Source organism: Poecilia latipinna, unplaced genomic scaffold, assembly GCF_001443285.1.
Source record: "Poecilia latipinna isolate Pla-1442-1.1 unplaced genomic scaffold, P_latipinna-1.0 Scaffold1852, whole genome shotgun sequence".
Taxonomy (NCBI): domain Eukaryota; kingdom Metazoa; phylum Chordata; class Actinopteri; order Cyprinodontiformes; family Poeciliidae; genus Poecilia; species Poecilia latipinna.
The window spans coordinates 113,354-131,168 of record NW_015114468.1 but is presented as its reverse complement, the minus strand read 5'-3'; the positions used below and the strand labels follow the sequence as shown (position 1 = coordinate 131,168).

At 40.1% G+C, this 17,815-nt stretch overlaps 2 long non-coding RNA genes across 2 annotated transcripts in view; one reads left to right on the top strand and one right to left on the bottom strand.

Moving 5' to 3' along the window:
- The window catches only part of LOC106934748 (uncharacterized), a 16,484-nt gene extending 4,486 nt beyond the window's left edge, over positions 1–11,998 (top strand). The window contains exons 2-3 of the long non-coding RNA XR_001421758.1: positions 7,606–7,613; positions 11,987–11,998. This is a non-coding gene — a long non-coding RNA (uncharacterized LOC106934748). The remainder of the gene's footprint in view (positions 1–7,605; positions 7,614–11,986) is intronic.
- LOC106934747 (uncharacterized) overlaps positions 2,294–17,815 on the bottom strand; it is a 21,402-nt gene continuing 5,880 nt past the window's right edge. The window contains exons 2-3 of the long non-coding RNA XR_001421757.1: positions 11,876–11,877; positions 2,294–2,451 (exon numbers count right to left, since the gene is read on the bottom strand). This is a non-coding gene — a long non-coding RNA (uncharacterized LOC106934747). The remainder of the gene's footprint in view (positions 2,452–11,875; positions 11,878–17,815) is intronic.

The following is a 17,815-nucleotide window of genomic DNA, read 5'->3' as shown; positions in this document are numbered from 1 at the left end:
AATAAAATCCAAATAAAATTCACTGAAGACTGTGGCTGACAAAATGTGAAAAGTTTCAAATGTTTATTGTTTATGCTTTTGTTCAATCAAGCATGACCATGTAGTCATTCTTTCCTTTCTTCATCCTATCGCACTACACGAACAACTAAGCTACAGATCAATACTCTCTGGCACATATTCTCACTCCCAAAGACTCCGAATGAAAATGCCATTCGATATCAATCAGCGTCACAGCCGGGCCACAAAGCAGGCACAATAAATGACAGCGTTGTTTTCCAAATTTGCCATCAAATGACGAGTCCCATCAACGTGCTTCAAGTCAGATCTTTCGGCCTGGTTTATGCTGAAAGGAACCAGATGAACAGGGAGTGGAAGATATATGTAATGCAGTTAAAGTAAAAGCCCAGTAAGCAAGAAATTTAAGAGGGGCCAAGGGATGATGGTATTACAGCCGACGCTGATTGCAGACAATCTGCTGAAGAAGGGAAAGATATGGAAAATATCATTGGCTGCAGCATTGGGGATATGAGAGGCGGGCAAGTGCTGGAAAGTGAAGAGAAAAGAAAAAGAGTAAATTGCATCTATTCAACAACATGCTGTAATAAACTACAACAAACATTTTACTTTGCGGCGAAACATGACTGTTAAAGTAATTGAAGGCAACACTATTCATAAAACAGCCAATCTAGACTTCCCCTTACAACTGTCTTCTGCCTCAGTCTTTTATTTGCACCAAGTCCTTAAACAGTCCTGTGTTTTGAAACCCTGCGCTAGTTTCCTCCATTGATAAGAAATGCCGTCTTATACTCCATGCCACCGAGAGGTTTATGCCCCCAGCCCCGCGATGACCTCATTGTTCACTGCCCCATAATTCAAATCTGATCTGCTGTGTTGCATCACATTGTGTGTGACTCATTTCCATGAAGCCCATTCTCCAAACAAGCGAGGCCTCCTTGGCACGCTACAGTAAACCGACAAACAAAAGCAAAGAATTCCCCATCAGTAACACTGGCCGGCTGGCTTCACACATAGAACAACACAGAAATGCTTCGTTTAAAAGGCACCGGACTGGGAGAAGGGGGTGAGCACTATTGCAAAGGCCTTCCTGCAGAGACCAAAAATAATCAGTAGACCTTTGAGCGAGCAACTTACAATAATTGATTCGGCATTCGCTGTGTTTTTTTGTCACCCCTGTAAACATACAGCTGCAGGCAAGTCCAAGTGGGGCCTTTGAGTATCTGATCTTATGCACTCAAGTTCAAGCGTGTTTGTTTAAAGGAAAGTGGTTGTTGTTGATGTGCATCACATTAATGTGTGGAAAGAAATGCATGCATGTATGTGTGTCTATTGACTGGTGACAGCTCTGAGTGGTGCACAGGGAGGTGAAGGACATAGCAGACAAGTGTGGAGCAAGGTATGAATTTCTTTTTTTTTTTTTGTCTTTGTGAAAGAGGAATAGCTTCTGAACTAAAGGCTTTACAAGAACAAAGGCGTTAGTAGCAATGCATACCTATAGTGGTGTGAAAATGTACCTGTAACTTCTTGTCACACTTATATTTTTCATACAGTATCTTCATATAAATGTTAGTATCAGATAAAGAGGACCTGCATGAATACTGTGCATAATGCAGTTATCAAACGTTTCCAACGACTGACATGAAGCATTTTCAGTAACTGAAAATGAGATTTACTTGCAAAACTGCTTTGCTTCAGCCACACTGAATGTTTTTTGAGAATAAAAAACTGAGTTGATTACTATTTATTTTTTTAATTATTTGGAGATTGACAGGCTGGTCTACTATGGATTCTTATCTCCTTGTTCTGCCCCAGGCTGGATGTTGGAAATGTTTTAATTAGTTTTAAAAAGTTTTATAGTATTAATTTCTCTGTATTTTATTTTGAACGAGAATTTTGAGATAACAGTACATTGTGGGTAGCAGAGGCAGTTGTAGTTTGGAATATCTGTTCGTAGAGAGAAAGCCTGCCTGTTAATGTATGAACTTCACCTCCTGTGTTGTCAATCTTTTCTTACACCTCCGAAAACAATGGCTGTAAGTTCAATCTGTGTTCTGTTTGGTGTTATATGTTTTGTTAGTTTATTCTGAGATTGTTTTCCAAATGTGTTTATTCTAGAAAAGCCATATTTTCATAGTTTTTATTTACATAGCAACGGTTGCTACGTGACTGTTTCTTAACTGCAGCTCAGGTTAATTATATTCAGACTCTAGAAGTTTATTCTGTGTATTTAGAGCTGATGCATATTTTATTTTTCTTTCTTATAGTTTCACTCAACCTTTTATTGAGCTTTCCACACCACTGCTCAAAGTTGTGTCAAGAAAACGTAATAAAGGAGCAAGACGCTCAGCTTCCTGGCTCATGAAATTGAGTTTGGCTTGCTGTTGATCTACGTTAACATACACAGAGTATCTAACACGTAGTGATAACGGTACACTCCTGCAAACCCAAGCGACCGAAACTTATGGCATTTTCCTTCAGGATTTTTTTTTATAGAAAGCAAAAGTTATGTTTTCATCGATTACAGCAAGAATGAAGTAACAAAGCAGTCTCAGGCTATCACTATCGCCCCTATGTTTGAATGTTGGTATGGTGTACTTTAAAACTCCCACCCCTCCTCTTCATATATACGTGGGTGATTGACAGTGTTAAAACCCTCCTGGTCGTTCCTGGAGTTTTTCTCCTATCGTTTGTCTCATACTATGCGGACAGGACATTGTGATGGCTTTAATAAATATGTTAAAAAGCAGACTGTTTATAAGAGTGCCATATCGCAGCTTTAAGATGCTGTAGTTGAGATTTATAATTTAATTAGCTTTAATGATGTAACAGTTAAAATAGTTTTTAGTTGCTTATGTACAAAATGCATAGTGAAAGGATTTATTCCAGAGTCATGTCTGTTTTCGATCCATTTAGGATCGATTTACATTCTTATCCTCCAACCAACAGAAATGTCTTCAGATTCTTCAAATGTATTTTTATATGTATATATGCATTGTGTATCATCTGTAAATGTTATGCAGCAAATGCAGTAATACTTCCAAAGTCTGCTTTTTTTCATTTGCAAAATCCTGAAAGAACCTACTTTATATTCATTAGGTTTTCTTTGTTGTATATGATGGTTTTGAAGCATCATATACCCGCTCCAGTCTATTGTTATTCCTTTCCCAACACTTACACAAAGTTAGGTGGCATTTAGGCATAAGCTGGTATGAGATGCCCATGGTATGTTGTGCGTTTCTCAACCCTGGTCCTCAAGGCACACAGCCCTACTTGTTTCAGCTGATTGCAGTTCAGCAAACACCTGTCAACTGAAATAATTTGTGCTGAAGCAAGGGAACATCTAAAACATGCAGGCCAGTGTGCCTTGAGGACCAGGGTTGTGAAGCACTGACCTGGAGGAAAAACCAACACAGTACCAAGAGTATTAAAACTAACACAATTAGATATAATGGCTACAATCCTAAACGAAGTCGTTTGATTCCCGTCCTCTGACGATTTCCTGCATGTCTTTCCTTTCTCTCTGTGCTCTCTCTACTGTTGAATACAGAACATTAGCACAATAAAAACTGTAAAAAAAAAAAATAGATCCACTTTTTAGAATCCAAAATTTTATTTTTTTAAGTTTCCAGCTACTTTTCAATAGTAATCTATGACTTCTGTCTCATTAGCATGTAAATCAAAGGGATGTCAAAAAAAATCTCAAACAAAAATCTCTTTATAAGGACATTGTAATACTGAATTTTAATGTAAAACACAATCATTCATTTTCAATACCTGTTTTAATCCCACTTAGACTCAGGATAGTTATGGACGGGCAATCTGTACTGGGTATAAACCCAAGACAGATTGCAACACAAGAAAAACAGCCACATACTTACTCCTCTGGGTCAGTGTGGAGTCACCAATTAACCTAACATGCATGCAAAGGCTGACCGAGTACCCAGAGGAAACCCACGCAGGAAGGAAAGGAGGGAGGGAAGGGGGGTGACATCTAAACTGCATAAAGAAGTCCTGCACAGGCGAGATGGGATCCATCCAGACCCTCTCCTATGAGGTGACATTGCTGGTGCTTTCTGTGGAACTTTTCATTCTAATCATGGGTCTGAAGATGTGATAATTATAGGGTTGTACTTTAATCTTAATTAATCACTTCTGTCATTGCAACTCCTCTATTCTGGTGTGTTATTTGTTTGGTATAGCTGATATATATCTAATTATAAGCTGGGTTTTCTTTTTGTGTTTTTGAAACGTGTTTAATTCAGTAAATAGATTATCTAATTAAATCTGTGAAAATTTCTGCTTTAATAAGCCCCTTCCTTGTTTTAATGTGACAGGAAATGAGCTCTTTTGTCTTGTGCTAAAAAATATCTGACTTAATCAGTAACGCTTGTGAATCTAAGCAAGAAACAAATTATCATATGTCAGTCGAAGGACCAGTTTGTCTTTATTGCACAACAGCCACAAACCTAAATGCATTTTAGTGGGATACTTCGGATACATTAAGTCAATGTGCATCATTGAGAAGTGAAATGAGAATGAAACGTGGTTTTCAAATCTTTTACTATTAAAAATCTGAGAAGTGCGGCATGCATTTCAGGCTCCAAGAGGGAATGTTGTTGTTGCAATCACATCTGCAAATCTCTTCCAGCTTTGGCCCGTTATTCCTTGCATAAAAAATAAAACCACTCAGCTAACTCAGATTGGATGAAAAGCCTTGATGCACATTCAATTTCAAATCTTGTCAAAAATGTTTAATTCGATGAAAAACTGGACTTGGACTGGGACAACTTTGCACATGGGCATGCTTTGATCCAGATCAAGCCATTGTAGCTCTGGCAATGTGCCTAAGATTGTTCTCCTGCTTGAGAGTGAATGTGAACCTCTAACCCCATGACAAGCTTTTTTGCCGCCTCTGGCAGATTTTCTTCCAGAAATGTCCTGCATTTAACTCTGTTATCTTCCCTGTTGCTCGGACAAGCTTTCTACTACAGAAATCCATAGCATAATGCTGCCACCAAATTTTTTCAAAAAGAGGCATCATTTGTACAGGGTTTTCTCCTCCATGTGTACCGTTTTTCATGCAGGTCATAAAGCTCAGTTTTTGCCTCCTCTAACCAAAGCCTCTTTTTTCAGGTGTGATTATGAGGCTTGTGGCAAGCTAAGGGGAAATTATTTTGGTTTTCGTCCAACAATTCAACAATTCAACAATCTTGGGATTCCACCACAAAAGCCAGATTTATGGACTACACAATTAATAGTTGTTCTGTCAGCAGAATTTTCCACCTGAGCCGTGTATCGCTGCTCTTTCTTCAGAGTCAGATGGGCCTTGAGGCTGCTTGTCTGATTAATGCTCTTAGGTGTGCAACTGTGTTTTGGTACGTTTGCAGTTGCCCTATTCATTTTACATTTTCAGATTATGGATTTAGCAGTACTCTTTAAGAGGGCCAATGCTTGGACTCGAATATCTCACCCTGCTTTAAATTTCTCCCCGACCTTTCTGCTGTGCTGCTTGGTTTTAATGATGCTGTCCGTTCTCTAATGGTCTCTAACAAATCTCTGGGGCTTTCACAAAACAGCTGGATTTATGCTGAGATTAAATTCATCGTAGATGGATTCTGTTTACTGATTATATTACTTTATTTTGGGGTATCAAAGCTAAATGGACTGAATATAATTGCATGATTGAGATTGTATTTGTGAAAACATGAATGAAACAAATATAATTTTCCTTCCGCTTCCCAGTTCTGCACTACTTTATCTACCTAGTCAAACCAATGTTGGATATGCATTTTTAACAATTTTATATATTTGTTTGATGTATGACTATTGTCTTGTTTTTCTTCTTTTTTTTTTGAGGGGATTACGGAGGAGGGATTTGTTTTTTGCTGTCGTATTCTTTTAACGTGTTATTTAGAAGTGTTCTCCTTTTATGATTTTGATGTACTTGTGTTCTGTTTCCAATTTTACTTGATTCCTATAAAGTGTCCGAGTGTCTAGAAAAGTGCTATGCAAATACTATGTACTTTTATTATTATGATTATTATTAATATTATCATTATTATTAGCATTTATGTATTATTTTCTGTTTGACAGACACAATATAAAATTCATCAGGGCAGGCAGATTCAACCATCTGTGCGATCCGTTTTTACCGTTTACCTTGAGCTTCACCGCCTGATGTTGTTTAAAGATTCGATTACATTGCACTGCTTAACGCTGCAATATCCAGTGAGCAGGAAAACAAGACGGATCACTTTCAGCACCTCACAAATAGCTCGTAACACCTGGCATTAGCGGGCAGTCGAACAGTGAACAACATGGAAACAGCACAGAAACTACAGACCACTAAAAAGCTGAGGTGGGTTGATTTTAGAGCCCTTAAAAATCCCTACAGAGTTAGACATTTCACTGTGGAGGGCAGTTCTAATCACAGTCACTCAATGAATGAGTCAGTCCACAGTTGGTTTCTCCCTTTTCCCAATCATAAAGAACTACACTCTGGCCGCATGGTGAAGAGAGCGACATGGATTTCACGCATAAAGAAAGGACGAATGAGTTAAGGGCCATGATGGAAAATGCAGAGGAGTCTGGTTTCTTCTTTAAGAGAGGCGACGGGCAGGAGGACGGATATGTTAACACATGACCAAGTACTTTAGGAGAATGAGGAAGCCAGGCAAGAATCTTGGATTATTATTTTAATATAGGAGAGAGATGTCATCTAGCACAGGAGAGGCCTTTTGAATTAGGTTAAGCTCGGCACTCAAAGGAATCAATCAAAAGGAATCATCATGGCTTTATGAAAAACCACTGAAAGAGCAGTTAAATTCTACAGCTGTGTTTTCATTAAAAACTAATATCATTATGAAAGCAGTTTTCTTTTTACAACCTATGCCTCATGAGTGATGGTTTATTTGTGCAGAGAGCTTGGTTGTCTCTGCGGGCATAATAAACACAACCTAATGTTTATCTAAGAAGCTCTCTGACACAGGCCTTTGGCTTGCCAAGCATAAATTAACTTAATACAAAACTGGATATGATGAAGAACATTTGAATACAAGAGTAACCTGATCATCCACAAAGTGAGTCACCTTCCCCATCTCAAATCCCACCACTGCAAACAGGCAATGTCCTCTACAGTGACCAACCACCGCATCACCACGACAACCATGTCTCTTAAGCACAAAGTCTTTATTTTCATCATCTTCATTTTGAAGAGAAAAAAAAATCCAAGCTAACAACTGAACTAACTATAGTCAGGGCCTCTTAAAGCATGTTGCTCCCACCGCTTCAAGATCTGGGTCTACTCTAACACCTAAACGTAGATTTTTCCTAAACTATCCTGATTCAGGAAGGGTAACATCTAAGGCTCACCCTTGAGGCAGTCGCACAGCAAGGAACTTCCACTAAACAAACTGAATTGTATTTTAATGTGGTTTTATGTGATATGTCAACAATATACAGTTTCTGCTGTAAGGTGAAGGAAAATAAATTATTTTATTTGTTTATTTATTGAACTGAGGCAATGCTTTGTACTTTGTAGAGCCGCAATTCCAGCTGCCAATATTTTGGGGTTTTGAACATCTGGAGACTGAGATGTTTGCTCATTTCACTGCAAAATGAAATGAAAAATGTCTCCAAGTATCAGCTCGCAAGTCTCTTGCAATTTCCTTTGTCTTAACTTGTCCTGTTTACTGCATTTCAGGCATACTATATAAAGAAGGTTTCCTAGATGTGCCAAGGCAGATTTCCTTTATAAAAAAAAGAACATCTCAAGACAGAATCCTAATTGCGTGATTGACTTTATTAAATAAAAGCAACATCTAACATCGAAGTAGGTGGCCACAATGCTATAACAGTAACCTGTGTTTGCATACCCTTCAACCATTTTGATTATTTATGTGATTTCGGGTGGGTGTAGTTGAGTGATATATGTAAAAAGAAGAGAGTACGTGAGCGAGTATGTCACCTGCAGGAGCACAGATGTAAGAGTGTTGAGAATGGTACAATGCCTGCAACGCAGCACCCAAGAGCAGCAACAAACAGGTGGATCTGATTCTGGAGGGCAGACAAACACAAGGCATGACCACGGGCATCCACACAGAGGTCATCAGTGAAGCACACAGGCAGCAGCCTCCAGGCCAGAGAGGCATGAGACAGAGAGCCCCAAACCCCCCAAACAACCACACGGCCATTTCTTCCTGTGCCAGACAAGCCAGGGACCCAGTCCCTCCAGCAGTCCAGGGCCTTCACTAACCCCAGTCAGCAAAATGGCCCATCACCAATGGGAGATCCCACTAATACCCCCCAACATGCCGAGCAAGCACCAGGCCACCATGGCAGCTGGAACTGGCCACATTTCCATCCCACCTGTAGAGCAACCCCTTAGAGGTCAAAAGGAAGGGAAGCTCACTGGAACTCAGCATAGCACTTGTGGTCCACAGTCAGTCCAACACGTCCCCAAGAGTCATAGGCCATCAATGGGACCCCACTACACAGGGACACGGCCCAAGCACCCACACAAAGAACTCCACAACATAGGGAACAGCCCCCTGCTGTCCTTTCATGATGTTGGGAGACACCTCCAGGTCTTTCTCTCACCTCCAGTCCCCACCACACCAGCAAATGTAATGGTGTGATCACCCCACCTCAACACCCCTGAATTTGAGAATGGATTAAAACATGGTTTGTATGGTATAGGATTCCCCACTGACTCCAGTCAGTCAAGTCCCTCTCCAGCCCCAATCAAAACTATACATGTCTCGAGTGTATTAAAATTGTTTCAAAATGCTGACAGTAAACTTTATTTATTCATTTATTTACTCGGTGATTTTATGTTGAAGAGTCAGACTAAAGAGACTTGAATACAAACAAGCGCTGCTTTTCAGGTTATCTAAAATAATAAAAAATAAAAAAATGATGCATGAGTTTCTGTTCAGTTTCACATTATGTGTCACTTCGTGTTAATCTATTTTCTAAAATCCTCCCAAAACACAATAATGTTAGTGGTAATAGCATGAAAAAAACTGTAAAAGTTTAATTTTGCACTTTACTGTAGTTCCTCATGTCAGCCTTGTTAAAATAAACTGAAAGCAGCCAGGAGCCTCCAGACAGCAGGCTGCAGACCCTGGCGAGGACAACAGACTACAACACCCATGCTGACAGAGGCTTCCTTTATGAGATGGACCTGAGGACACAGAGAGCTGCTTACTTTCCTCAGCCCCTTTGTCTTTACAGGCAGATATAGAACACAAAAACACAGCAATGTCAGCATAAGTTCAGCAACCTTAAGCCTATCTCAAGCTCTTATCAGCTGAAGACGGGGAGGTGAAAAGCCCTTAGCTTTAGAGGCAGAATACACTCTAACCTTGAAGGATTAGGTCAGGGTGCAACATTATCTTCCAATAATCTGATAACTGCAAACAGGATGCACAAACACAAAAAGAATGCATCTGTCCAACTCGTTCAGTCAATGTCAAAGCCAAAGACAGGATGATAATTTGAATAGGTCAAAAATGGTCTTCAGAGTATCAGCGAAAGCACAGAAAATATAAAGGCTAAATGCAGCCTATCACCATCAGGCAGACATTATAAACTCCCACTCCTGGCAAAGTCCCAAAACCCACACAGCTTGCTGAAATGTTGGCCAAGCCCACCTTACTTTAAAAAAAAATGCCCGCAATCACTTCCAAAAGAGAGAACATTTTGCAATATTTCTAAGGAGTTGTAATCAGAAAGTTCAGTAGACAGCTCCCACACACTTATGAGAAGCTTAATCACCCCAAAAATAATATCCAACTTCTTTCTCATGAATGTGGGCACTGGCAGGAGCCAAGGCTGCTGGTGGAGGAGACCTGCTAGCCGGAAGGAGGTGGGCTTGTGCTTTCCCATGCTGTCAAGCAAGGAGAAGCTGTAAACAAATTATTTGTAGGACAATAGGATAAAAAAAAATACCCCATTTATATAACTCACTGCAAAAATAGAGGATACTATCAGTGTTTTTGAAAGATGCTTTTAACTCCTGTATTTATGTAGAATGATAACTGCTACTTGTAACATATTTATGGAGGATGAATGGGTAAGCTAAATATTTAGAAATAGCAACAAAAAAAAATTTTTTTTTTTTTTTTTTTTTTTTTTCAGTCATAGTTTCTGGGTCACCCGTGAATCCTATACCACCGCCATGAAACCTGGGCCATTTTTTTACATCTTCAAAAAAGTTCACATAAGACAAAGATGACCTGAGTAAATCCAAACGGTGTCTCCAAATCTTGATTTCATTAACTGAGAGGGAAAAACTATCCAAGCAAACCCGGCAATATGTTACATCCTGATTGTATTGACCAACAAATAACTTTCACAGAAAGAATAGACAGCTAACAATCTGGAAAGGGAAACAAAATAAATTTGAGAGTACAGCAAACTATGCTAAGAGCATCTGTCCATAAATGGAGAAAACTCACACCAGAGCAGAACATTCACATAAGAGGCCAGCGAACCAAAATTACTCCAAGAGCAAATTGTTAACTATTTCAGAAGGTTGCAAAACAACATCTAAAGCACTGCTTCAGTTAACGTCACTGTTGAGGATTTAATACCAAGAAAAAGACGTGGTAAAAATGTGATCCATGCAAGAGTGAAAACCAATACTGACCAAAATTAACACAAATATCTATCTCGCATTACCTTGAAACGTTTTGATGATTCCAAGAATTTCTGGAAAATTTTTGACAAGACAAAAATGAAGTGTTTTGGATCCAAATGCATGCAGAAAAATACTAGTACAAAAAAAAAAAGAACAGTGGTGTAGTCAAAGTCTGATTACACCACTCAATTACCGTAGATATGCTACTAATGCTTGAAAACTTTATGTTGTGGCTGAATTACAAATATTGTGTCAACAGTAGTTGGCACAACCAGTTATTAAGCAGGTGGCAGCTTTTTTCAAATAAAGCCATGTTGGTTTGAATGTTTTTTTTTTTTCCCTTTACAATTTAAATTATGTGGAAACTGCATTGTGATCTCAATCTTGAGGTCATTCTTGTCTCAGTCTGTTAAATTAAAATTTGTTTGATGATCTGAAACAAGTGTGATAAAAAAAGGGAGAAACTGAGAAAATCTATAAGGGGGAGTGATATATTTTCATAGCAGTGTGAGAAAGGAATGTGAGCCACTTTTTTGACTGAAAGCTGCAAATTTGCCATCATTTGTTTCTAAATAATTCTCGGTAAATCAGAGTTTAGGATCTGCGGAGCCACTAAGCTGAACTAACAGCACAAATGCTGAAATGAAATTCTCTCATTACCCCTTGAAAATGCAAATTGACTGTAGTAACAAGCGGTTACAGTTGTAACAAAACTGATTATGTGCCTGCTTGTCTTAATATTCTTGTGTGCATTTCCCAAACGCTGTCTGTCTGAGATGAATCGTGTTGCCTGCCAAGGTTTATTTTCATTATCTAGAGGTTTTTGTGTTAGCAGAAGATGTTTAACAGTTGATCCCTTGTTCCAATAACGACCTCCTTCCGTTTCACGGGTAGATATTGTTCATGGAATCTTCCAAATCTAAACCAAATGTATTTGCAATATTAACAGCTCTGAACAAAGGAGAGTGAGGTCTTCAAGTCAAGCAAAAATGATCTGAATTAGCACAACCGCCGTGCTTCACTCTTTTTTTTTTTTTCTCCTCAACACGGCTCTTTAGCCGTCTCCTGCATCATAACAGAAAAGAAGCAGTGACCTAATTTATGGGAGGACAGACAGACCTACAGTAAGCAGAATGCTTGAAGTCGGCTGCTGCACATCGTATGCTTTCAGGGGCTGAGAAACATTGGTGCCACATGAATTTTGTTACCGAACACGACTCTGGTTGTTCTTTAACAACCCCACGCTCACACTTGTCTGTTTGACAAACGTCCTGCGGCTGGCTCTTGAGAGGCTATCTGAGCCCGTCAGAAAAGTAAACCATTTAGACAAGATAACACGAAAAACTATTAAAGCTTATCTTTCTCCACTGTTTGAGACAGATTCAGAAATCAGACACACACACACAGACATGCATGATGAATAGAGGCAGAATTTGGAAAGAAGTCAAGTCAGTCCCTTCCTAAAGTATTGCAACGCTTGAACTTTTTCACATTTTGTCACTTAGCACAATGTGGTACATTATTACGAAGTGGAAGGTTTGCATTTGTATTCAGACCCATTTTATTCTGATGCCCTTAAATAAAATCCCGTTCAACTAATTGCCTTGCCCCACAGTCCCCATGAGGCAATACTTTATAACCAAGTTTTTCTGCAATTACATCTAATTAGGCATGAGGTTCCTGCTTATTATCTTATGTGTATGTCACTATTGGCTTTGCAGACCTACAGACTGAAATGGCTTTCTTCTTTGCAAAATAGCTGAAGCTCAGTAAGATTTGCTTTAGAGCATCTGTGCACATCAATTTCCAAGTCTTGTGGATTGTGAATTGTATTAAGGTCTGGACTTTGACTGGGTCATTCTAACATGTGCATATCCTTCAATCTAAACCATCCCAATGTGGCCCTAGATGTATGTTCAAAGTCTTTTGGTGACTCTCCACCCAGTCTCAAGACTTCTGCAGCCTTTACCAGTTTTTCTTCCAGCAATCCCCTGTATTTACCCCCATCTTTATTCCCATCAACTCTAAGATTCCTTACTTTTTGTGATGAAATACCAACCTTCCAGCCTGATGCCACTGCAATGTTTTGCAGGAGGAATGATGCATTCAGGGTGAAGTCTGCAGATGGACTGCACTAATATGACTAATATGACTTTATGTTGCATTAGAGGTACCAGTGTGACAGTACTTCCACTGGTAACTTATTTTAGCTAGGGGTGCAAATATATCAGCACTGACATCGGTATTGGCTAATATCAGCAATTTTTTTTTACATACTGGTATGTTCCTGATATGAACAACTGATATTTATTTTTGTCTTGTTGCGATCTGTTTATGGCCAGGGTCCCCCCCCAACCCAAAGTTGTCAAAACAGTAATAAAATATATGTGTAAAAAATTGTTATTGACCATTTCAGTGATATTAATATCGCATATCGGCCCAACTTTTCATATCAGTGAATCACTAAATTTCTTCCAGCAATTCTTTACATCATCACATTGCATAATTAAATTTGTGTGTGTTGTGTACTGTAAAATAAAGAAGTTAGAGGAAATGTACATAAATAAAAAAATAGATTTGGGGAAAAAAAAAAAAAACAATTAAATACTTCGACATTTGAAGTTGAGCAGTGTCAGATGCAAAGCGTCCTGATCCAAATCCATTTATCTACATTCAGCCCGTCTAAAGCTGTAAACATTTCCAAGGAAATATGCCTCTCTTTTAGCCGATATGGTCCAACAGGCACCGTGTAACATGATAAAATGTGACCACTTTCATTTTTGCTCAACAGATTCCTCTGTGGCGTCTTTCTCTGCTGCATCGCCCTGTAAACATATTATCATCCATCCTGCTTCCCCTTGGATAAGATCTCCACAAAGAGTTGGAAAATTTGTTGCTAAGAGCCATTTGGATATTGAGGGTAATGTGATTCAAATAGGCCAGTACACAGCCACCCAAGCAGACTCTCAGACACCAGGGGTGCCTATTGAAGAGGGGAGGGCTTTAAATGGCAGCTATCTGCAATTATTTGTCTGCCAAATCACTGATTAGTCGTCCAGTCAATCATTAGTGAGGAATTAAAACAGGATTAGGCGAGCAATACTTGTTACTCAATATTATTAAAATTAATTCTGAAGCAAGTGACTGGGTTTTTCTTCTCTTTTTTTTCTGCAGGAGTGTGCCACCTTCTGTAATTTACTGTTATACACCAAGGTCATCTGCAAACCTAACCTCCAGATGCCTTCCTATTGTAAACATAATCAGTGTTTTCTTTACACCCGTGAATCCGCATGATTGACTTGTGCTGCCGTGCGCCGGCCTCTTGGATGCTGCTGATCCCAAACACAGTGCCATTATTTTTCTCTCGGATCCTCTGGACTGCGGCTGACAAAAACCCGAGCACGTCCCCGAGCCGTGCCAGCTTTACTGCATTCCCATATCTGAACACGCGAGTGACAGCCGCATAGAATAAGAGAACCCTTAATAAGAGGCGAAGCCTTAGTCTTGCCATCCATCATGCCAGTACATGTGATGTGTAATTGCGCCCTGCAGTGAGGCAGATACATGCGGCTGTACAGCACCAGAATAATAACGCGTACACACGCCGAGGCCGACGGGAGCTGTCACGGGGATAATGTGATTGCATTGATTGGGATCCGGAGAGGTAATGGAGGGATCATCGCTTATTGCTTCGAGTCACATCCGAGCGACGCCCTTACGCAGCCGCGATCCCCCGGACAAGCATCCTGTGCGAACCCGTGTTTAACATGTTACCCACCGAGAGGCCAGCTCTGTAAGCGCAATAATCGCAGGCCACATTCCCATAGGCATCCAAGTCAGCGCTGCCGTAGAGCATCTCAGCTCAGATGCACAGGTTGACATGCAGCCAAAGGGGGTCTCAAAGACGCTCACCGCTCATGTCTCCGTAGATCTGCATCATTTGAGAGGGAAAGATATACAAAAAAAAGTGGATTCTTACCCAATCACCAGCAGCAGGGATCTCAGGGCAAACATGTACACATCCAGCACGGAGAAGAGGCGATGTTTCTTAGCAGGCAGCTGGACGCAAATATATCTTCCTAGTCGGTTTGTTTCACTTGATGATCGCTGCTTGGACTCCGACTTGGTGCAAAAAAAAAAAAAGGGGGAGCCCGGACAAGTGTTCCTCCAGGAAGGGATGGGGATAAAGCTATGGCTGCGTGCTTAGGATCCCGATCAGGAAGGAGAAAAAAAAAGCTCTACTCCGTCCAAACGCTCTACAAGCCCAGGAGAGAGCTAGAGGAGGACAGAGGCGTATCTCTCTCCTTCGCTCTCTCTCTCTCTCCTCCTCTATCCGTCTGTCTGTATCCCGGTCCTTCCCTTCTTCCCTCCCCCGTCTCTCTCCTTATGTTCTTAACTGACTTCAGCTGAAGTCCACAGGCGCAACGGAGCAGAGGAGCAGAGGACCGTGGTCAGGAAGCGAGAGCAAGAGAGAGAGGAGGGGACGGGGGGCGGGAGGGTCAGAAATGACAAACCAATTTAGGAGCGCGGCGAATGTTCGGCCGATCAGAGCGCAGCCCCGGCTAGAGGAGCGCTACGTCGCAGGCAGGAAGGCAGGCAAGGAGGGGCGGGCAGCGAAGGGGGCTGGAGGGGCGGGTGGAGGGTTTTGGAGAGAAGGTGATGATTCCTGCCTGGGGGATGCAGGAAGGGAAAAGAGGGAGATATGAAGTGGGGGTTTTGTCTGTCTAGTGGAAAACACGGAACTGGACCCGACACCCAAATCTTTGGACGTAGAGCTCCACCTGCCGTGTGAAAACGCGCAGAGGCTGGCCAAAAAAAAAAAAAAAAAGAAGAAGAAAAAAAGTCCTCCGGCGAGAAAGGTGGACGGCAACAACAGCTCCACCTTACAGACCGCGTCACTGGACACCAACGAGTCTCCGTCTGATTTGTTGTTGCTCCTGTTGCTGCTTTGTGGAGAGAGATTGCACTGCCTCTGATCAATCGAAACTGCACTTTTCAACGTTTATACATTAAAACTTCGAAAGTTCTTGTCAGTCAAGGAAAGTAAGGTATTTTGAATTTTTATTTTTTTATTTATTTATTTACAAATGAAAATCAGATATGCCCAGGTTTCCTGTCCCTGCTGAAGAAACTCATCACCACAGCATGATGCTGCCTCCACCATGTCTCACAGTGAGACATGGTGTGTCCACAAACATCGTTTTGCATGCATGCCAAAAAAGTTGAAACAGCCTTGATCGATTTTTGTATCCATTAGTCAGGATGTTATAATCACACAGCACTGAGATCCAGCAAAATTAGGAGTCAGAGTTTCCCCCAGAAAACTTGCTAAGCCCGGCGCTGCTAGGGCAGTCATCCAGCTGGCCGCCCTGTTATTGAGTTAAAAAATGTTTAAAGTTGACAGGAAATTTGAAAATACTACTTGTTATGCATTTTTGGAAGGCTGGAAGATTAATAACTAAACACCAACTACAAAGTCGTAAAAAAGGCAATAATTTAAAAAGAAACTAAGCTAAATTAACATTATTTGACACGGGCACAAGTAAAGCCTGGTGGCCTGCCAGGCTTATAATATGCTGAGGGAAACCCTGGGGGTCGAGTAGTGAGGGACTGGACATTCTGATGATCACAACAGCAAATATGGTTCAATAAGGTTTTGAAACTCAAGGTTTTAGGCAACAACTTTCTTTATAAATGTGAAAATGAACCTAGAGATTGGCTCCACAAATCCAGTTTAGGAATCAAAATGGCGTGAGAGTCATGCCTCAAAACCCACGAGGAAATATGCAACAAGGTGAAAAAGTTGGGTGAAGAGAAGACAATCAAGATTAGCTCTGGAAATGAAAATTTATTTATAAATTCACGTTTGAGGCAGGCCTAATTGAATAAACAAAAGGAAGCTCTGCCTGGAAAGGTCAAAAGCATGAAAAAGTGCAGACTATAAACAACCTACAGCCTTTCCGTGATTATTGACCTATAAAGAATGAATGAATAAATAAATAAATATATAAAACGCATTTATCATCTATGCGTGTTCGTTTGTGTCGATAGTCTAAACACAAACTCTAAAATAGAACAGGCTAAAATATAAATATCTTTCATTGTCCAGTGGGAACAATAAATCAGTATGTGTAACACCAGCATCAAGGTATGTAGATTCACACAAAAGGTCCAAATAAGTTAAACATCCATAAAAATCTATATTTACAAGAACAACAATATACTGTACAAGATTAAAACAAAACAAAAATATCAGGAATAGAAATAGCACACTTAGATCCAAGGGTTGTGCAACTGACTGAATGAGTGTTGCATGGTTATTATTTGTAATACCTAAATGTTAGTTGTTGTTTGTAAAAGAATTGGGTCGCTTTCACCAAACACTGGGTCAGAAACTGTGACTCAGTTTGTTGACATTGTGAAAAGAGCAGCTTCGTCATTCTTCACGGATCCCGGTGTTGAAATCAACAGCAATCTGATGAGACTACACCAAACCTCTTCCATAGGCCAAAATAAGACATTGCAAGACGGTAAATTTATGTGTGGATGTGTTTGAATTTCGATTTTTTTTTCCCAACTCAGAAATAAATTGTCAAATGTCTTATTAAACATAATGAACCTTTTGTCTGTTGGTTGTAATCTGTTAATTTTCACTGCAGACCAAAACTAAAAATAATTCATGTTATTACTTGTCATTGATCCAGGTCAAGGATTATTCTCATCAAGGTTCTCTACACCTAAACCCTGCTTTGTTAAATTAGTGCTGGCCAAAGAGAAGAGGAAAGTAAGCTGCTGTCCATGACATGCCCTGACGAGAACTTGACCTCCCACCTAGAATACAAGTCCTAAACCTTGAAACTTGTAACTTGGTAATAATAATAATTAAATAAATAAAAGAAAAGAATAAATAAAAATTGTAAAGCTATTTTAAGTCATTCAAACTGTGAAAAAAACTGATGAATGTGCTAGCTACAACTAAAATGACTAAAATATAAATAGACGTGATAGATAACAGTCATTTTCTCTGGTTTGTAGGCTTTATGCTGCTTTTGTCTGTGGTGGTATCACACTTCATGTCTGCTGCTGCTGCTGCTTCTGCTGCAAATTAATTAATACATGAGAATTTTCTGTGTGTGCTTGAATTTTCTGTGTGTG